This window comes from Meriones unguiculatus, chromosome 3 (assembly GCF_030254825.1).
Source record: "Meriones unguiculatus strain TT.TT164.6M chromosome 3, Bangor_MerUng_6.1, whole genome shotgun sequence".
Lineage (NCBI taxonomy): Eukaryota > Metazoa > Chordata > Mammalia > Rodentia > Muridae > Meriones > Meriones unguiculatus.
Genome location: NC_083351.1, coordinates 102,240,528 through 102,263,615, shown reverse-complemented (window position 1 = coordinate 102,263,615; position 23,088 = coordinate 102,240,528).

Sequence of the window (23,088 nt, the reverse complement as noted above, 5' to 3'; positions counted from 1 at the left end):
CATTGTGTAGATGTACCACTGTTTCTGCATCCATTCTTCAGTTGAGGGGCATCTGGTCTCTTTCCAGCTTCTGGCTATTACAAATAAAGCTGCTACAAACATGGTTGAGCAAATATCTTTATTGGGTACTTGAGCCTCTTTTGGATATATACCTACGAGTGGTATGGCTGGATCTTGAGGAACTGCTATTCCTAGTTGTCTGAGAAAGGGCCAGATTGATTTCCAGAGTGGTTGTACAAGTTTACATTCCCACCAGCGGTGAAGGAGGGTTCCCCTTTCTCCACAACCTTTCCATCATGTGTTGTCTCTTGAGTTTTTTATCTTAGCCATTCTGATAGGTGTCAGGTGAAATCTCAGGGTCGTTTTGATTTACATTTCCCTGATGGCTCATGTGGTTGAGCATTTCTTTAAGTGTTTCTCTGCCATTCAATATTCCTTGAGCAACCAGTGTTCTTAACCTCTGAGCCATCTCTCCAGACCGAGTTTGTGGTCTTACTATGATTCTTTGCTTTTTTTCTTTTAATTTTTCTTGGGAAATTATCTGTACTCTATATTTTCTTTGGTGTAGTTGTTTTCATTGGATTGGAGTTTTCCTTCTAGTATCTTCTGTAGGGCTGTGCTGCTGTGTAGATATTGCTTAAATTTAAATTTAGTTTTATCATGGAATATTTTGTTTTCTCTATCTATGTTGACTGAAAGCTTTGGTGGGTATAGTAGTCTGGATTGGCATCTGTGTTTCCTTAAAGATTGCATGACCTCTGCCCAGGCCCTTCTGGCTTTCATAGTTTCTAATGAGAAGTCTGGTGTAATTCTGATTGGCCTACCTTCACATGTTACTTGACCTTTTTCCTTTGCTGCCTTTAATATTTTTTCTTTGTTTTGTAGGTTTATTGTTTTGACTATGATGTGATGTGAAGTATTTCTTTTCTGGTCTAACCTACTAGGTGTTCTGTAGGCTTCTTGTATATTTATGGACATCTCTTTCTTTAAGTTGGGAAAATTTTCTTCTATGATTTTCTTAAAACTGTTTTCCTGTCCTTGGAGCCTGGAGTCTTCGATTTCATCTATCCCTATTATTCTTAGGTTTCCTCTTTTCATGTCGTCCTTGATTTTTTGTATGTTTTGTGTTTGGAACTTTTCTGATTTTACCTTTTCTTTGAGGGAGGAATCAATTTCAGCCAGTGTATCTTCAACACCTGAGATTTTCTCTTCCATCTCTTGTATTCTATTGTTGATGCTTACCTATGTGGTTCCTGATCATTTCTCTAAGTTCTCTAGTTCCAGGGTTTTCTCTGTTTGTCTTTTCTTTATATATTCTAATTCTGTTTTCATGCTTTGCACCATTTCCTTCACCTGAGTGAATGTGGTTCCTATTTTTTTATTTGTTTCTTCTCTATATGTCTCTAATTGTTCCTGTACATGGGCAGTTTTAGTCTTCTGTATTTCTTTGAGAGCCCTGTTCATTTCCTCTTTTTGTTCCTCTAATAACTGAATAAGCATAGCTTTAAAGTCATTTTCCTGTGTTTCTGGTGAATTAAAATATTCGTTGCTTTTGGGGGTTGCTGGTGTGGCCATGGTGTCCTGATTTTTGTTGGGTGAGTTCTTATGCCTACCTTTGGCCATTTGCTTATATAAGATCTTCATTGTTTTTTCCTTGAGTCTGAACTTCAGACTAGAACTGTCTTTCTCTGGTCTCTGGAGTATTCTTCAGGATGATCAGGGAGGTCCAGTGGTTTGAGAGTATGTGTTGCTGCTTACTTTGTTGTACCTAAAGGAGGAAAACTGCTGGTGCAGATTCGTTATTGGGGTTGGGAGCAAGTGCAAGAGGGGATACTGATGCTGGCACAGTGAGCAAGCACAGATTGCGGGCACAAAGCACCTGCACAGGTTTCCTGAATACCCATTGGTCTCCAGTCTGAGGAGGGCTCTGCAGGCTGGACTCTGAGGTTTGTGGCTGACATTGCGGGCAGGTCCGTGGCTGACATTGCTGACATTGCTGACAAGTACTATGTTGTGGGCTGTGTGTGTCCATCCCTGTGCTCTGTGCTAGAAGCTGTGAGCACAGCAGGCTGGGCTCTGCTCTCTTGAGTTAGGAAGGGCTATGTGCTTCCTCTGTTGCTTCCCCCTCAGGCAAGGCTGGTGCTCGGAGGCTGTGGGGGAAATGTCGGGGGTTTGAGTGTCCTCAGACTCAAATATCAAGAAGGGAGATCTGTGCTTAGAGCAGGCAGCACTGTGAGCAGGAAGGCGTTGTGTGCACAGCGGGGTGCCTCCTCTGCTTCAGCTGCTAGTTCCAGTAACTCTGGTAATTCAGTAACTCCAGTAACTCCTCTGCAGTTTCTCTGTTGGCTGCTGTATCTCTGCCTCCTCTGCTGCTGCTACCAGCTTGGCCACCTCCACCACTGCTTCAGCCTACCCATTATGGGGAAGTGCCCGGGAATCGATTCCCCAGAAGTCCACGGAGATGTCCGCGGTTGACCTGTGTCCTATTGGACTCAGATCAGGGTTTGCCCCCCTTCTCCCCAGACTCCTTGTACAGGTGTTTTTGGTTCCACAACCCCTCAACTCACCAATTTAGAGTTTCAGTTACTCTGAATAAGGTGCGCAGTGGTCGCTGCCATCTTGGATCCCCTCTTATAAAGAGTTATTTATGCCTATTTTTTCTTTTGATTTTGAGTATACAATTCAGTAATTCTCTATTTTTTTGTTACTGATAGAAGCACAAATTTATTTTTAATTAATGACGAGACTGGAAATGTGGTGTTACATTTCTGGGCTGCACATTTCATTTTGACTCAAGAGTCCAAGTGCACACAATGGAATATTACTTAGCAATAATAATAATAATAAAAAGGAAATAATGAAATTTGCAGGTAAATGGTGGCATCTGGAAAAGATCATCCTGAGTGAGGTATCCCAGAAGCAGAAAGACACACAGGGTATATACTCACACATAAGTGGATATGAGACATATAATATAGGATAAACACACTAAAATCTGTACACCTAAAGAAACTAATCAACAAGGAACACTCTGGCTAAATGCTCAATCCCCATTCAGAAAGGAAAAGAGGATGGACATCAGAAGAAGGAGAAACAGGGAACAAGTCAGGAGCCTGCCACAGAGGGCCACTGAAAGGCTTTACCATGCAGGATATCAAAGCAGATGCTGAGAGTTATGGCCACCTTTGGACAGAGTGCAGGGAAACTTATGAAAGAAGTGGGAAATAGTAAGACCTGGAGGGGACAGGAGCTCCACAGGGAGAGCAACAGAACCAAAAAATCTGGGCACAGGGATCTTTTCTGAGACTGATACTCCAACCAAGTACCATGCATGGAGATAACCTAGAACCTTTGCACAGATGTAGTCCATGGCAGTTTAGTGTCCAAGTGGGTTCCACAGTAATGGGAATAGGGACTGCCTCTGACATGAACTGATTGGCCTGCTCTTTGATCACCTCCCCCTGAGGGGGAAGCAGCCTTACCAGGCCACAGTGGAAAACAATGCAACCACCCCTGATGAGACCTAATAGATAGGATCAGAAGAAAGGAAAGGAAGACCTCTCCTATCAGTGGACTTGGGAAGGGGCATATGTGGAGAAGGGGGAGGGAGGGAGGATTTGGGAGGGTAGGAGGGAGGGAGCTACAGAGGGCATACAAAGTGAATAAAGTATAATTAATAAAAAAATCATGCAAAAAATAAGTAAAATTGCCAGTAAAAAATAAATAAAAATTTTAAAAAGAGAGTCCAATTACATCTTTCTTTCTTTGTGCATTGAAGCATGCCTCTAAAAATTTGAAATTATGGCAACTTCATCAGCTTTTATTCTGGAGCATCAAGATGAACGGCTTTTCTCTAGCAAGTCATAGGCTCATGAAAAGGAAGAAAAGAACCTTTATTCATTGTACTAGCCCACTGAAATTTAGGGTACCTTTGTCACTTCAACACAATTACTATTCTGAGTGATAATGTCTCTTATTTGTTTCAAAACTACATTGTACTCACAAAATATCTTTACCTATCAATGCAATGATTGTAGTCTTTTATGTTTCTTATGAGAAGTGGTGGTTTCTGTTCATTCTATTCTAAAACTTTCAAATGTCACATGAGGATAAAATGGAAAGTAGAGGAAGAAAACAGAAGAGAATAAAGAGTAAAGAGAACGAGGAGAGGAGGAACAGGAGAAGCAGGATGAGGTGAATAAAAAGAGGATGATAGAGGAGGTGGAGGAGGAAAAAAAAGAGGAGGAGGAGTAATAGGAGGATCAGAAAGAGAAAACAGAAGAGGTAATGGAGGTGGAAGGAAGAGGAGAAATAGTAGCATTAACACCTAAAGGAAACTTTTTAACATGGAAAACAATTTATGATGAATTTCAGAACTGTGTGACCGTCAGAGAAAAAAATTTTAAAAAATATATTTCTTTTGTTTTCTCCAGAAAACAGGCTTAAAATGTTTAAAGAAATACAAGTGCATTTAATTCTCATAATAAGGCCAATATGCAATGGGAGGTCTTAAAACCTTGTCAGTCTACATAGGAAGATTTAAGAGTTCCAAGCAACTGAATAACTCATCACCAAGGATAAACTAATTTTTTTTTAATGTAAAATGCTGCATTTGTCTGGAGACTGTACTGGAAGTTTTGTTTATGTTATATAGATATGTTTTTGTTGTAATCCCAAGAGTGGGATGTGGGAATCCACAGCTTATAACAGCCTTGCGAGAGGGCACCTGATCTCTGTTAGCTGAAAACTGCCTGATGCAGGGAGTGAGTTTTGGCCAACTGAAAAAATATCCTGGTGCAGACTCTCAGAAAGTATAAATAGGAACCCAGAGAGAGAAAGAACACTTCAGTTACAGATACTCCTAGAGAGAATGCTTTGGAGAAGGCTTCAAGGAAATTGCTGCTGCCCCTGCTGCTGCTGCTGGCTGCTGATCCATGTTGTTGTTTTGCTATTGCTGATTTGCTAACTACTGTATATCCTGATGAAAAAAAATGAAATCTGCAAGACTGTGTCAGGAGCAGATCCTCCTCCAAGCCCATACGATGACATTTGCAGTCATTCTATAGAACTAATCTTCATGAAAGAAGTGGCATATACTTTATTGTGCACAGAGGATTGTGTAACAGCAGGAAACATTTTTTTTTCCAAACTGCCTAAAATAAACTACCTGGTATCTGACTCTAATAATAATAATAATAAGAAGAAGAAGAATGGAATTACCCCAAGGAACTACTTCTAAAAGTGTCTACAACCCCCCTCCCTACTAACTTTCTTTTCTACCTAGGGTTGAGTGGTTGGATGGGCGATAGAGGCTTGAGGAACCACAAATATAGTAGGTTTAAAAAATACCAAAGCCTTTCCCTGATGATACTGAACATTTCTATAAGTGTATCTCTGCCGTTCAATATTCTTCTGTTGAAAATTTGCTGTTTAGCTCTGTATGCCATTTTTAATTGGATTATTTTATTTCTTGATATCTAATTTCTTGAGTTCTTTATTATTCTGGATATTATTCCTCTGTTGGATGTAGGGTGGGTGAAGATCTTTTCTCATGTTGTCATTTTGTTCTAACGACAGTGTCCTTTGCTTTACTGAAGCTTTTCAGTTTCACGAGGTACCATTTATTAATTGTTGATTTTAGAACCTGTGCTGTTAGAGTTCTGTTCAGAAAATTGTCTCCTATACCAATGAGTTCAAGGCTCTTTTCTACTTTTTCTTACAACAGATTTAGTGTGTCTGGTTTTATGTTGAGGTCTTTGATACACTTGGACTTTAATTTTGTGCAGGGTGACAGATATGGGCCTATTTGCATTTTTCTACATTCGACATCCAGTTATACTAGCACCATTTGTTGAAGATGCTACCTTTTTTCCATTATATGATTTTGGCATCTTTGTCAATAATCATTAAGTGTGAGGGTTTATTTCTGGGTCTTTGATTTGATTCCATTGATCTGCTAGTCTGTTGAATGCTCTTGTGTAAAGAATGAAAGCTGATTCTACTTAAATCCACAGTTTGTAGGAAAGAGCAGGACATGCACATGTTCTTTAAACCAGTTTCTGGTACAACTGAAGTAGTAGTGACTGAAAGCCAAGAAACTTGTGTAATTGCTTTCCAAAATCAGGTTTGAGGGCAACCTTCTAGGGACCTATGTGGGAGGTGGGTCACACTTGAGTTCTTGCACTGTTGAAGACTTTTATAGGAGAGAGCCTTTACAAACTGTGACAAAGAAAAAACTTACCATCCCTTCCTTCTCTACTGCACCAGCAAGTAGAAAACTCTAACAGCTGTTTCTCTCTGCTATTTTTCATTTCCAGTTCAAAAAATATTGAATCAAAATTAATTAATGTATGATACATTATCGGTAGCAAATTACAAGAGGAAAATTCTTGCCAGTCACTACTTTGTGAAAAGTAAGAGTTAATTTTTCATGACACTGCATTTGTAGAAGTCTATGTGACTTGTAAAAGCACTTTGAATATTTGTTTTTCTCAGAATACAAGAAAGGAATTGCTAGTACTTTATAATATAGACTATTTAAATTAATAAGATTTGAAAGTTGAAGCCCCCCAAAGAACATTTAAACTTTTAACCTGCCCATCAGTATCTACCTACAATACCATACTTAAGAGAGCTTCTGGATATCACACCCTTATTAGGGCTATACACAGTATGCACATGGGACTAAAATCCTTTATGGTAAGAATGGCATAGCAGTGGAACAGAAGCTGGGTTCTTCATGGTGCTTTTGTAACTGTGAGCTTTATCTCCTAGAGAGTTGGGCCACTCACAATCTTTTATAGTGGAGCATAGGTAATGACAATGATGTTGAACTCAAGCAGAATAAAGCTGATGTACAATTAAATTTGCCTTAATAAACCCTTTTTTCTATGTGGAATAGAAATGAAAGAAAATCAAGGTTTTCAACAATTCCAGGACTTAAGTATCAAGTCACCTCCAATGTCCAGTCTGTGAAGCTTCTCTATTCCCACCATCCTTCCTCTACCCACAGCCACCCTGACACTCTCTTGAGAAAAGAGATTGCAAGTGCTAAAGTCATACATAGCACAGGACATGAAAGCAATATGGAAAGCAAAAGCTTTGTATCAAATTGCGTCTTCAGAAGCAAAGGGAAGATGGCCAGAAAGGAGATGAAATGGATGAGTTGAAAATCAAGTGGGCTGCAAATAAGGGTTAGCAGCCTGATCTCCACAGAGAAATAATCATATGGACATACCAAAACTAATGCCACCATTCTTAATCAAGAATGAATATTGTGGGAAATCAACTTCAAATACATAATATATGCAGCAATCTGCAAATTGAGCTCCCATAAAATTAGAATAAAACCTAGAGCTGTACAAGATGAACTGAATATCAGGTCTGCGAACATGGGGAGTGGCTGTGTATACAAAGCCTACAGAGGACTGAAATGTAATTGGAGGCTGGCAGCATCTTAGTAACACATGGTGTGAAAAGAAGGCGAGTCTGGAAGCCTTCATGGTAAGGTTCAGAGAATTCCTATTGTGAACCCATTGGTATGATCTTCCTTTCAAAGCACCCTTGCGTTTGATTGCTAATGTAGCTTTGACTTTGAGTCTTATTAGTCTATAAATGCATAGAGGGTAACTTCCTATCACAGTACTGCAAAAAGGTAGTGCAAGAGTAAGCAAGGCTGAGATCATAAAGGGGAAGATTGCCAATAAGTCATGGGATTGCAGAAACTTAAAGGAACAAAATTAATCAGAGAGCTCTTTCAGGCTATCATCCTAGAGGGCCGAAACAAGAGACAAAGGAAGGAATGCCCTTCATTTCCCGTGTTGCTTACCTTTAAGAGAGCTGTAGTCAGAGTTCTTAAATGCCACAGACAAAAGGTTATGGAGGCCTCTAGTTAAAATGCAAACCATCTTTTACCCTGGAGGTATTCTTTGGAGGAATGATTGAAATCAAGGCGTGAAGAAGTCAATCTTAAAAAAATTTTTTTAGTGCAAGGCAAGAAGGAAACCTTGATATATATATATATATATATATATATATATATATATATATGTATATATGTATATATATATATTTGCATTCAGATTTCAATGGAGTGAAATTCAATTACTGAATTCTAAATTGCACTGTTCACTTTCAGGATTTAAGCCCTGATCTCTGAGGAATGTATAGTGTGAGGTAGAGATTGATGATGCCCCACTACCACTCATAGTGATAAAACCAGTATGGTGTAGTATTTGAAAGCATGGTGTTAATTCTCTGCATTAACACTATGAGGTTTGTTTAATTGAGTCCTCTAAAACTAAGGCAGATAAACAGGGTCGCTATTTTTAAGAAACATCAACATTGATCTGTAATAATATATTCAGTAACTGCCTAACAACAATAAAAACTCCTGTTGTTTCATTTGCCACTTGTTCAGGGTTTACTTTCCTGAAATCTCTTAACCTATCCTTCAAACTTCCCTTTGAAATAAGTCATATTCTTACCTTTATGTATAGATAAGAGATGGAAAAGAAATTACATCAGTGACCCAAAGTCATACAGGTGGTGGGGTGTCAAAATGAATTCAAGCAGGTGACGCTAGAGCTAACCTCCTAAACAGCATCTTCAGGCAGCTTCGATAACTCACACAACATTTGGGAATATGTGAAAATTTCTCTCATTGAGCAGAAGCCCAGAGGAGGTGCATATGTTTCATCTCAGAAGAACTCAAAGTCAGACAGGAAATCTGATAGTTACCTCTCAATGTGAAGTGTACACAAAAGTGTTTATTTTTGCCAGATTATATTATTCCCTTTATAAATATGAAAAAATGGTGTTTTAGTGGAATGCACGTCAATTATTTTTCTTTGCTGGTTGGGATGCATGTGCTAAGGCAAGGAGATTGTTATATTGCCAATTGCACAGATATGAGCAGAAATCTCTTTCGCTCAGTCATCACAGGTACTGATGGGATAGAAAATAGTTATCGTGCTCACCTGGAAAACACACTTAGTTTCTAATTTCCTGTCATCTAACCTTTGAGTCTTGGTTGACTATGGGTCCACGTGCTCATTTTTAACAAATTCATTTGTATATGAACATGTCTAATCACATCTAAGAATTGCAAACAAAATCTGTGTTATAAAATACACAATTGAAGAACAACGATGCTTGAGGACAATAATCCCAGATTATTGTCAACAATCAAGCCCATACCTAAGCCCTCTAAAATCCGCTCCAGGACTATTTCCTTTGAGATACTACCATGGGTTTGAATTTTCTGGAGCCTCTGGCATTGAGGCACTCTGACTAGAACTTTTACTCATTGGGACCCCACAGGTACATGCCCATTTTTACACATACTGGCCCTGGCGAAGCTGCAGTCATGACGGGGAAACAGACACAAATGTGGGGAAGCATGAAAACTGTAAATCACAGGGGAACTGGGAATGCTTTCATTAAGACTGTGAATGGCATAGTTAATGACAGTGGAAGAGGAACATCTCGCTGTCTAAGACACATCAGAGATTTATATTTCTTCCTTACAGGGCTCACTTCATGCAGGAAATTTTGAGTCATGAATGGAAAAGCAGTCTTCAGGATAATAGATAAAATAATGTGGAAAGACCTGTGTTGTGAGCAGAGGTTTCAGACAGCTGCATCTGTTTAACTAGCAATACTTTGGCTAGAAGGCTTGGACTTAGGAGGAACATATTCTGTGATGTATCTCAGCTTGAAAAGAGGTCTGGGATGATCATGAGTCTGAACTAAATACCAAGATCTGGATGGTTAATAAAGCATTAGGCAACCTGATCACTGAGTGAAAAATCCTTCCAGTTGCTAATATTCTTTTATGCACTGATCTATTGTTTCTGAATCCAGATCTCAGTTTTTATCCCCAAGTCTCTTAAATTTAATTTCCTACTTTTTTATGTTTCTTAATTTGTTTCTTGATACCTGCTCTCAGTAAATAATTAAATTATAAAATGTAAATATAATTAAAAATGGAAATATTTATTTTTATAACTTTACCTAATTGAATAGGGGGAAATGGTACGTTTATTGATTATTAAAGTTTAATATTGATTTATCTTTTAGTTAAACAGTGGTTATGCCTAAAACAGTGGCATGTTTACACAAACTTGAGACAGGTGATGCTTAGAATTAACATCACAATGCAATGTCTGGATTGAAACCAGATAGTGGAGTAGAGAAATCAGCATTTGAATGAACAAGGGTATATTGTATACATTCCACAAGAACATTATACCGACATGGTACAGAGATGGAGAACTAGGTTTGAAGAATGAACTAAGGCATATTGAATGTTCTAAGGGCCCTGGGACATTTCCCTTTCTGTGGACATCTCCTTTATCATGTGGTACTGCTTTATCATTTTACTAAAGAGGTAGGGACCATGTTTCATCTTTTTAATCTCAGATTGTCTATAAAATGGTTTGATGAGAATTATGTGGTTGAGGGCAATGTAATTTTATAGGTCCTGGTCCATGTGAGTTGACTTTGCATTCCTATGCCTAAATACTGGAATCGTCTAATATAGAGAGAAAAGGCTTGTTTTCTTACTGTCTTGGGATTCAGGGTCTATAATTAGACAGGCCACATTTGTTTGGCTTCTGGTTAAGTGTGGCAGATGGCTGAAATTCACAGTATAAGCACATGAGGGAACAATAAACTGTACCTCCAAGAGGAGCAGAAAAGGAGGTGAGCAGGGCCAGGCTCACTACACAATAACAATCTCTTGCAGGAGAAAAATCGGGGGTGTGTCCATAAATGACTGCAGGTTTCCAGTAGCTGAAGTTAGAGTAAGAACACAAGAGTCTCTTGGCATCTTGGCTGTTTCTCCATGAATTTCTACTTCCTTGAGAACTTGCCCTACATAGCTCGATTAACATGGGAGACGATGAAGATCACAGCGGAATCACTCAATGTCCAGATAGTCATGGGTACACTAGCTGAGCTACTTGACGTTTTTACAGACGTCTCTCTGCACGTGAATGTAAACACTTATTATTTAAGATGGTCATGTTCTACGTTGTTATCATTAGCTCAGCAATAGGTAAATGATGCAGCATAAGATTGGCAGGGATTTTAATGAGGGCACAAGGGAAAATTGTTTGCCTTCACGGGATGAGGTAGAGAGATAATTAATTGAATCACTCATCTGGCATGTGTGTACATACTTAGCCTGCTTAATACCATTGCTAAAAGCAGATTACATCCACATTTGATTTAGTCTTCCTGAAGGTTCCAATCTTAATACTTTTCTTGCAAGAGATTACGTATTATCAGTTAATTATATCTGTTGGGATTTATCACTTGCCTCCATTCTCCCTTTAGTATCAACAAAGCATTGTTTTCAAAGACATTTTTATCCTTTTTCTTAATCATGTGGAAACAACCTCTTGATGTACATTTTTCACTTTCATTAAAATCTACTGACTTTCCTCCCCCCACCAGACTACTTCAGTTAGAGTCCCTTAGAAAATACTTTACAAGTTCAAAATAAGATGTTTTAGAGAAGATTAAGTAAACTTTTCACATAGACTCAGATGACATAAACCACACAAGACATAACAGAAATACCAGAATAAAAGCTGCTGAAGGCTGATGGTTACTCTTGAACCCTGAAGCCTTAAGCCTTGCAGGTAGAAAAGTCAGCATAACTATTCCAGCTCACTCCTTTTTCTCCAAACTCCTTTAACAAATCTCCATTAACAAAGCTAATACTTGAACAGAAACTCACTGATGTTGTCCGTACAAAGAATCTTCTGGAAACAAGGTATAACAGGCAAGTATTTCAGAGGGCACTGAAGGACTTCCCCACCCCTGTGTTACTGAGAGATTCATGGGGATGTCAGTGCAGAAAGAAGGTCTCTGCCCACTGCTGCCACAGTGACCTCTGACAAGTATTGTTTGCTTAGTTTCTACAGGACAATTCCTGTGGTCCCTTTTCTGGTCAGGACATAATTTTCATGGGAGCAGCTGTAAGACATGGATGAAGGCTCAAATGAACATCAAAGAAGGTGGTGGCAGTCTTATGTGCTGAACCCAAATATCTGTTGATTAATGGAAATGGAAATTTTAATGAGTTTATATTATAAACTTCTTTTTTTTCTACTATATAGTAAACATACTCTATTATTTATATATTATAATATATTTCTATATATTTTTCTATAATATTCTATATTATTTTTCTAAACAGCCATTCAGGAATTTATAGTCATTGATAAAAATATTTTCATAATCTTTTTATCATGTATATTAATTTATAAAATGTTTCATAGAATGTTTACATATATATGTATACATGATTACTTTAATCATAATCAAATTTTAAACACTTTCTCATTCTGTTCTCTCTTCTTTCCAGAACATATCTGTATTTGTTTCTTTTATATATATATCTTCCTTTCTCCCTCTTGATTCTACATGTGTGAGGAAGCCTGAACTCCTCGCTTCTTTGGAACAGTCCTGTGTCTTCTAACACAATGATCTCTAGAAAACTCAGGATTTCATTTTTTATAAATGCCTGAACATAACTCAGGTATGTAAATATACCAGATTTGCTTTATATGTTTATTGAATTCCTGATACATTCTTTTATGCTTACTCACCTTGAAGAATTCGTCTCGCTCTAAAGACTTCATAGTGGTAATTCTCTGACCCAAAACAGAAGAGAGCATATGTTATTTCTATAACACACTACACATTACAGCATCACTAAAAATTCTCCCGTTGTTACTTTCTGAGCGTCCTCTACACACCAAACATTGTTGAAGAATATTGAAATAAAAATTGAACAGAATAAATGATGGTGATTTTTATCTCAAATTTTAAATTCTAATAGAAAAGGCATGAATTTAAAAGAATGCAATATATATTTATATTAGATGGTGGCAAATACTAATACAAAGAAAGTATGAAGCAGAGGAGGGATATCCATACACATTTAAAGATTACTAAGGCAGACATGACAAATTAATGAATGATTTCATGTGTCAGTCCAAATTAAGGACATTATAGATCAGGAGCCACATGACCCCCAGACTAGTTATAAATGAAGCCTTACACAAAGTCATAAGCTTACTGATATTGTCATGGATTTTTCTGTGAATTTTCTGTAACTCAGTGAAGTGATATTCAATGTGAACTTTGTAGATAGTAACACCATATCGCAATATCAAAGACTGGAAATTAAATGCTGAGTACAAAGTTTCTGATGTGGGTTTGTGGGTGGCATAGTGTTGGAATGGCAGCAAACTCTGTTTTTGAGGTCCATTGACATCTAAACAATTATCCCTAAAGGTATTGTCATCTTTGTATTTGAAACTCCTTAATACTAAATTTAACTTACTAAAAAGAAATTATTATTATCAGGTAAAACTCAATTATATTTCTAATATGGACTTATAAGTGAACACATACTATGCTTGTCTTACTGGATCCAGGTTTCCTTACTCAGAATGATTTTTTTAGATCCATTCATTTGCCTACAAAATTAATGATGTCATTGTTTTTAATGACTGAATAATAATCCATTGTGTAAATATTCCACATTTTCTTTATCTGTTCTTCAGTTGACCTTCTAGAGAGTTTTCAGTTTCTATTACGAATAAAACTTCTATGAACATAGTTGAGAAAGTGTCCTTGTGGTATGGGGAACTTCTTTTGGGTGTATAACCAGGAGTGATATACCAAGATATTTTTTCTTTCTCTTTCTTTAAAAAGATTTATCTATTTATTTACTTTACATCCCAATCCTAGGCTCCTCCCAGTCCATCCTTTTTCCCTCTTTCCCATCCACCCTCTGCTTCCCCTCACAAAAAGGGACCACCTCCTCGCTCATCAAGTCTTATCAGGACAGAGCACATTCTCCACCATGTTGGCCTGGCCAGGCAGCCCAGCCAAGCGAAAGTGATCTAAAAGCATGCAAGAGAGTCCTTGTCAGAGACAGTCCCCTCTCCCCTTTCTAGGTCACCCACATGAAGACCAAGCTGTCTATCCTGTAGATATGTGTAGAGGGACTAAGTCCGGAAAATACATGGTCCTTGGTTGGTATTTCAGTGTCTGAAAGACACCCCTCAGCCCAGTTTAGTTGGCACTGTTGGTCTTCTTTTGGAGACCCTGTTCTTTCCATGTTCTTCTATTCTCCTTCCCATTGTTACACAGGCTCCCTGCTCTCTGCCCAATGTTTGATTGTGAGTCTCAGCATCTTTTTCAATATGCCACTGGGTGGACCCTTTCAGCAGACACCTATGCTAGGTTCTTGTCTGCTGGCATAGCAGAGTATCTTTAAAAGTGTCAGGGGTTGGCTCTCTGCCATGGTGTGTCCAGGCATTGGTTGGACATTCCATCAATCTCTGCTCTATCATTGACCTTGCACATCTTATAGGGAGGGTAAATTTTGGGTAAGCCTTTTTGTGGGTGGGTTGGCATTCCCTTCCCTTTGTTTTGAGTGATATCTGGTTAGAGGGTGGCCTTTTTAGTCTCCATGTTCCCTGCTAGTAGTGAGGTAGATCTAGCCCCAATTTCCTGAGAAGCCACCAGATTGATTTCCAAAATGGTTTTACAAATTTGCATTCCCGCCAACAATGGAGGAGTGTTCCCCTTGTTCCACATCCTTGACAGCATGAGATGCCACTTGTGTTTTCAATCTAAGGCATTCTGACAGGTACAAGATAGACTCTCAGAGTTGTTTTAATTGGCATTTCTCTGATGACCAAGAACTTCACACATTTTTTAAGTGCTTCTCAGCCATTAGATATTCCTTTGCTGAGAATTTTGTTTGGCTCAGTAACCCCTTTTTTTATTTGGCTATTTGGTTTGTTTATTATTAGTTTCTTAAGTACTTTATGTTTTGGGTATTAGCCCTCTGTCATATGCTAATCATTGTCAGATATTAAGATTTGTCAAAAAATTTTGCCATTCGGTATGTAGGTTGTCCTGGTATACTTTTGATGGTTTTCTGTGACTTACAGAAGCTTTTTAGTTTAATGAGGTTCCTTTTATTGTTGATTTTAGTGCCTGAGCTGTTGGTGTTCTGTTTAAGAAGTTGTTTGTCTCCAGCACTAATTAGCTCAAGGACTGTCCTTACTCTCTCTTCAAATAGATTTAGAATATCTGATTTTTTAATTTTTTTATAGTAATTACAGTTTATTCACTCTGAATCCCAGCTATAGAGACCTCCCTCATTCCTTACCAATGCCACCTTCCCTACCTCATCTCCACCCATACCCCTCTCCAAGTCTACTGATAGGGGAGGTCTTCTCCCCATTTTATCTGACCCTAGTTTATCAGGTTTCCTTAGGACTGGCTGTGTTTTCCTCCTCTGTGGCCTGGCAAGGCTGTCCCCTCCTCAGAGGGAGGTGATCAAAGAGCCATCTACTGAGTTCATGTCAGAAACAGTCCTTGTTCCCCTTACGAGGAAACCCACTTGGATACTGAGCTGCCATGGACTACCTCTGAGCAGGGGTTCTATTTATATCCATGAATAGTTGTTGGTTGGAGTATCAGTCTCAGAAAAGACCCCTGTGCCCAGATATTTGGGTTCTGTTGCTCTCCTTGGGGAACTCCTGTCCCCTCCAGGTCTCACTATCTCCCTCTTCTTTCCTAAGATTTCATCTACTCTGACCAAAGTTTTGTTATGAGTATCAGCATCTGCTTTGATACACTGCTGAGTAGAGTCTTTCAGAGGTCCTCTGTGGTAAGTTCCTGTCCTGTTTCCCATTCTTTCCTTCTTGCAATGTCCATCCTGTTTGTCTTTCTGAGTAAGGACTGATCATCTTACCCAGGATCCTCCTTATCGCTTAGCTTCTATAGGTGTACAGATTTTAGTATGTTTATTCTGTTTTATAGGTCTAATATCCACTCATAAGTGAGTATATACCATGTGTGTCTTTCTACTTCTGGGAGACCTCACTCAGGATGATCTTTTCTACCCAACCTCACTCAGGATGATCTTTTCTACCCAAATTCTCAACAGAGGAATATTAAATGAGAAGAAACACTTAAAGAAATGTTCAACGTCCTTAGCCATCAGGGAAATGCAAATCAAAATGGCCTTGAGATTGTCACCTTACACCCATCAGATTGGCTAAGATCAAAACCTCAAGTGACAATACATGCTGGAGAGGCTGTGGAGAAAGGGGAAATCCTCTTCCATTGCTGGTGGGAATGTAAAATTTTATAACCACTTTGGAAATCAAACTGGCATTTTCTCAAACAGTTAAGAATAGTGCTACCTCAAGATCCAGCTCCTCTACTCCTAGGCATATATCCAAAATATGTTCAATTACACAAGGACATTTGTTCAACCATGTTCTTAGCAGCTTTATTCTTAATAGCCAGAAAGTGTAAGCAACCCAGATGTCCCTCAACTGAGGAATGGATACAGAAAACTGTGGTACATTTACACAATGGAATACTCCTCAGCAATTAAAACAACGAAATCGGGGGGTGGGAGAGTGGGGGACAAGATGGCAGTGCCAGGAGAACACTACCTCTGAGAAGCAGGACAAAATTATCCACACAGCGAACAAGAGACTGAACTCTGGGCCCTAAAACAACAGCAATCATGTTCCCACAGCATGGGAATCAGTCCGGCCCACGCTCAAGCCACCCAGCCAGAACCCAGAAGAGATCCCGGGGTCGCGCAGGCACTAGGTCGCTAGACCTGAGCCACACGCCTGCATGTCCTGATCACCTTCCCACGCTGATCGGTGGGCACAAAAAACACCAGAGACTGGGAGTCCCCTTCGTGAGTAAACCCCGCAGGGAAGGAAGGAAATGGTACTAACTTAGGTCACCAAGTCTTTCCCTGGAAAATGTCTAGAAGACCAGCGGGTAGAAGTCACCATCACTAAACTGGGCTCCACCCACAGGCACAAATAGTTGCTATGCGACCAGCTCTCTGGCACAGACAGAGCTGTGTGCCCCAGGGCAACAGAGACTGGGCATCCTTGTTAGAAGAAAGCCTCACAGGGAAGGAAGGAAATGGTACTGACTTGGGTCACTCAGTCTTTCCCTGGAAAAAAGTCTTGCAGACCAGCGGGTATGAGCCGCCATCACTAAACTGGGCTCCAGCTGTGGGCACAGACTATTCCTGCATGCCCAGCTCTTTGGCACAGACAGAGCTGTGCACCCCAGGACACCAGAGACTGGGAGTCACTGTCGGGAGAAATCCTCACAGGGAACGAATCAAAGGGAACTGACTTAGGCCACCTAGTATATCCCTGGAAAAGGACCTGCCCAACCCAGGGACCTGCTGTGTACCAGATAAACTGCTGATACCAGGAGAGCAGTACCCACCCACCACAGATTACCACTTGGGTACTGGGGCACAGAAAACACAAATGGAGGAAATTGTGGAGAAAAGAACTTAAGGAAGAGCTACAGAAGCCCAGAATCCCCAAGATCAACCCCCAGATAATGCTCCAAGGGGCAACCAGTTATCCCTAACAAAACTGACCAAACCACGGGACACACAGGTTATAGCAGCTGATCACTAAATCTAAAGCAAGAAACCCAGAAGCAGGGCAGCTGTCTTCACGACTTCACTGGGTAAGAGGAGAGCTCTCTCAACTAACAAGGACCACAGTTACCATTCAGGTCTCTATGCCTGAGGTGAGCAGCAGCAACTCCTGAAAAACACCAGCCATCCAGTGACTATACCCAAAAAGCTGAGAAGGCTTCCTTCAGGAAAAACCATGTTCCTGCCAAGGGGATTCTCTCCACCACAGGATTGCAGGAACCACCAAAAACTAACTCCAAACACCTAAGATAGCCCAGTCGGTAGAGGCCAGCATAAAAGCTCAACCAACAAAAGACAGAGCAATATGGCATCTCCAGAACGCAGTTATACAGGGACAAGTAGCCCTGGACACCCCAGCATAATTGAAATTCAAGAAAATGACCTAACATTTATGCTCATGAAGAAGATAACAGAGGAAACAAATACAATGCATAAAGACCTAGAGGAAGATAAACTCAAACAGATTATGGCCAGGCATAAAGAAATAGAGGAAGATAAAAACAAACAGATTATAACCATCTGTAAAGAAATATAGGAAGTTGCAGCCAAACTGTTTGTGGCCTTTAGAGAGGAAATGTTTAAATCACTGAAAGAAATAAAAGAAACAGGATTGTTCAAACAAACAGCTGAAGAAATTGAAGGAAAAACAGGAAAATACAGTCAGACAGGTGAAAGAAAGCAACAAAATGGCTCAAGATCTGAAGATAGAATTGGAAAAATTAAAGAAAACACAAATGGAGGAAATTGTGGAGAAAAGAACTTAAGGAAGAAAGCAGGAACTACAGAGGTTAGCATAACCAATAGACTACAAGAGATAGAAGAAAGAATCTCAGGTATGGAAGATACAATGGAAGAAACCGATGTATCTGTCAAAGAAAATGTTACATCTAAAAAATTCCTGACACAGGCCATCCAAGAAATTCAAGACAACATAAAAAGACAAACGTAAGAATAATAGGAATAGAGGAAAAAGAAGATTCCCTTCTCCAAGGCCCAGAAAATATTTTCAACAAAATCATTGAAAAAAAATTTCCCCAACTTAAAGGAGAGGCCAATAAGAATACAAGAGGCAGAGTCAGATGAAAAGGGTGGCACCAGGAGGACACTGTGTCTGAGGAACAGGACAGCAGTGTTGGCACAGTGACCAGGAGACTGAACCCAGGGACCTAAAATACCAGCGTTTGTAATTGCCAGGTGAGAGGAAAGCCTACGGTGTGGAAATCAATTGGGACCAACCTCAGGTCACCCAATCAATACCTGGTAAAGGTCCTGGGAACTGCGGGCATACCTGCTGCCTGAGATCGGCACACACAGTCTCCTGTAGTATCCCCAGCTGCCATCTGGGCCCGGGACACACAGCCTCTGGCCCAGAGTGAGGCGCCAAGCCTCCAACCCAGAGCAGAGCCCGTAGTTGCCAGCCCAGAGAAGCGTGCACAGCCTCTGGCCCAGAAGGGGACACACACTGCCAGCTCAGACCAGAGTGTGGAGCCTCTGAGCCAGAGTGACACCCTCAGATGCCATCCCAGACCCGGGTGCACAGCCTCCAGAACAGAGCAGTCCAGACAGGTACACAGCTTAAGGCCCAGAGTGAGGTGCCTAGCTTCCGGCCCAGAGTAGAGCCCTCAGTTGCCAGCCTAGAGAGGAGTTCACAGCTTCTGGACCAAAGCAGCACCCCAGTCACCTTCCCAGACCAGGGTGCACAGCATCTGGACAAGAGCGGCACGAGCAGCTGCCATCCCAGACAGGGACACACAGCTTCTGGCCCAGAGTGAGGTGCCCAGCCTCCAGACCAGAGAGGAGCCCTCTGTTGCCAGCCTAGAGAGGAGTGCACAGACTCCAGACTAGAGCAGTGCCTCCAGGCACCAACTCAACCTAGGCGCACATTCTCTAGGACCAGAGTGGAGCACTCAGCCTCTGGCCCAGAGACTTGCTGGGCGCTCCTCTCACCTTCCCTGACAGAACTGTGTGCCCCAGGATACCAGACTGAGTTTCCCTGTTGGGAGAAAACCCCACAGCTACGGAATCAGCAGGATCATCAAGAGGGCTGTACCTGGAAAACAGTGTAACAACAACAGCAGCTCACTAAGTTCAGAATGAGAAACCCAGCAGCAGGGCAGCTGTCTTGAGAATTTCTATGGGTCAGAGGAGAGCCCCCTGACTAAAAAAGACCACAGTGACAACTCAGGTCTATACACCTGAGGTGAGCAGTGGCAATTCCTGAGAAACATTGGCCATATTGTGACCATACCCAAAAAGCAAGGGAGGCCTCCTTCAGGAAAAAAACATCTTCCTGCCAAGGACTCCAGGAAACACAGAAACTAACAGCCAACACCTAAAACAGCCCAATGGGTAGAGGTCAGCGTAAAATCTCAACCAACAAAAGACAGAGCAATATGGCATCTACAGAACCCAGCCATCCAGGGGTGAGCAGCCCTGGAAAACCCAGCATAATAGAAAATCAAGAAGATGACCTTACATCTATGCTGATGAAGAGGATAATAAAGGAAACAAATAAATTACGTAAAGAATTAGAGGAAGATAAAACCAAACAGATCATGGCTATCCATAAAGAAACGGAGGAAGTTAAAGACAAGCAGATTATGGCCATCCATGAAGAAATACGGGAAGATGCAGCCAAACAGTTTACGGCCTTCAGAGAAGAAGTAATTAAATCACTGAAAGAAATAAAAGAAACAGAGTTGAAGGAACTACAAGAAAAAGAGGAAAATACAATCAGACAGGTGAAGGAAGTAAACAAAACAACTCAAGATCTGAAGATAGAACTGGAAAAAATTAAAGAAACACAAATGGAGGAAATAATAGAGAGGAAGATTTTAGGGAAGAAAACAGGAACTAAACAGGTAAGCATAACCAACAGACTACAAGAGATGGAAGAAAGAATCTCAGGAGGAGAAGATACAATGGAAGAAATCAATGTATTTGTCAAAGAAAATTTTAAATCCCCAAAATTCCTGACACAGACAGTCCAAGAAATCCAAGACAATATGAAAAGACAAAACCTAAGAATAGTAGGAATAGAGGAAAAAGAAGATTCCCTGCACCAAGGCCCAGAAAATATTTTCAACAAAATCATTGAAGAAAATTTCCCCAAGTTAAAGAAGAAGCCAATAAGAATACAAGAGGCGTACAGAACACCCAACAAATTTGACCAGAAAAGAAAATCCTCCCGCCACATAATAATCAAAACAGTAAGTATACAGAACAAAGAAAAAAATACTAAAAGCTGCAAGGGAAAAAGGCCAAGTAACATATAATGGCAAACCCATTAGAATCACACCTGACTTCTCAACAGAGACTATGAAATCCAGAAGGGACTGGATGGATATCAGGCAAACCCTAAGAGAACACAGATGTCAGCCTAGGCTACTATAACCCGCAAAATTCTCAGTCCTCATAGATGAAGAAAACAAGATATTCAATGACAAAAACAAATTTCAACAATACCTACACACAAATCCAGCATTACAGAAGACACTGGAAGGGTAAATACAACCCAAGAAAATTAGCTACTTTCAAGAAAACACAGGATATAATTAACCTTACAACAGTAAAACAAAAAGCAACCAAGCACACAACCTTGTGACCAAAGCAAACATCAAAATCAAAGGATCTAACAGCCAGTGGTCATTAATTTCTCTCAACATCAATAGACTCAACTTTCTAATAAAAAGACACAGACTAACAGAATGGATACTTAAACTAAACCCAGCAATCTGTTGCATAAAAGAAACATACCTAAGGCAGAAAGACAGATATTACCTGAAGGTAAAGGGTTGGAAGACGGCTTTCCAATCAAATGGACCCAAGAAGCAAGCAGGAGTAGCCATTCTCATATCTGATAAAAAAGACTTTCAACCGAAATTAATCCAAAGAGATGGGGAAGGACACTTCTTACTTATTAAGCAAAAATTCGGCCAGGAAGAGATCACAATCCTGAACATCTATGCCTCAAATACAAGAGCACCCACATTTGTAAAAGAAACATTGATAAAACATAAATCACATATAGATCCCCACACATTAATAGTGGGAGATTACAACACCCCACTCTAAACAAAGGACAAGTCAACAAAACAGAAATTAAACAAAGAAACAATGTCTCTAACAGAGGTCATGAATCAAATGGACCTAACAGACATTTACAGAACCTTACACCAAAACACAAAAGAATTTACCTTCTTCTCAGCACCTCATGGAACCTTCTTCAATATAGACCATATAGTTGGTCACAAAGCAAGCCTCAACAGATACAAGAAGATTGAAATAATCCCTTGTATCCTGTCTGATCACCATGGAATAAAGCTGGACCACAACATCAACAGAAATAGCAAAAAGCCTACACACACATGGAAACTGAACAACTTGTTACTAAATGACAGCTGGGTCAGGGAAGAAATGAAGAAAAAAATTAAAATCTTTCTAGAAATCAATGAAAATGAAGGCACAACATAACCAAACTTGTGGGACACAATGAAAGCAGTGCTAAAAAGAAAGTTCATAGCACTAAGTACCTTCAAGAAGAAATTTGAGACAGCTCATTTAAGCAACTTAATGGCATGCTTAAAAACCCTAGAAAAAGAAGAAGCAGACACACCAAAAAGGAGTTACACGGCCGGAAATAATCAAATTCAGGGCTGAAATCAATCAATTAGAAACAAATAAAACAGTTCAAAGAACCAATGAAACCAAGAGCTGGTTCTTTGAGAAAATCAACAAGATAGACAAAACCTTAGCCAAGCTAACTAAAAGGCAGAGAGACAACATCCAAATCAACAAAAATCAGTAATGAAAGGGGGGACATAACTACAGACACTGAGGAAATAAAAACAATCATTAGACTTAATTCAAAAGTCTATATGCCACAAAATTTGAAAATCTAAGTGAAATGGACAATTTTCTTGATCGATTCGACTTACAAAAGCTGAATCAAGACCAGGTAAATCAATTAAGTTGTCCTATATCCCCCAAGGAAATAGAAGCAGTCATCCAAAATCTCCCATCTAAAAAAAAAAGCCCAGGACCAAATGGTTTCAGCCAAGAATTCTACCAGACCTTTAAAGAAGAGCTACCTCCAGTTCTCTTCAAACTGTTCCACAAAATAGAAACAGAAGGAACATTATCAAACTCATTCTATGAAGCGAAAGTCACCTTGATACCCAAACCACACAAAGACCCAACAAAAAAAGAGAACTTCAGACCTATCTCTCTTATGAATATTGATACAAAAATACTCAATAAAATACGTGCAAACCGAATACAAGAACACATCAAAGATATCATCCACCATGACCAAGTAGGCTTCATCCCAGGCATGCAAGGGTGGTTCAACATACGGAAATCCATCAATGTAATCCACCACATAAACAAACTGAAGGAGAGAAACCACATGATCATCTCCTTGCATACGGAAAAAGCATTTGACAAAGTCCAACACCCATTCATGTTTCAAGTATTGGAGAGATCAGGGATAGAAGGCACATACTTAAACATAGAAAAGGCAATATACAGCAAGCCTACAGCCATCATCAAAT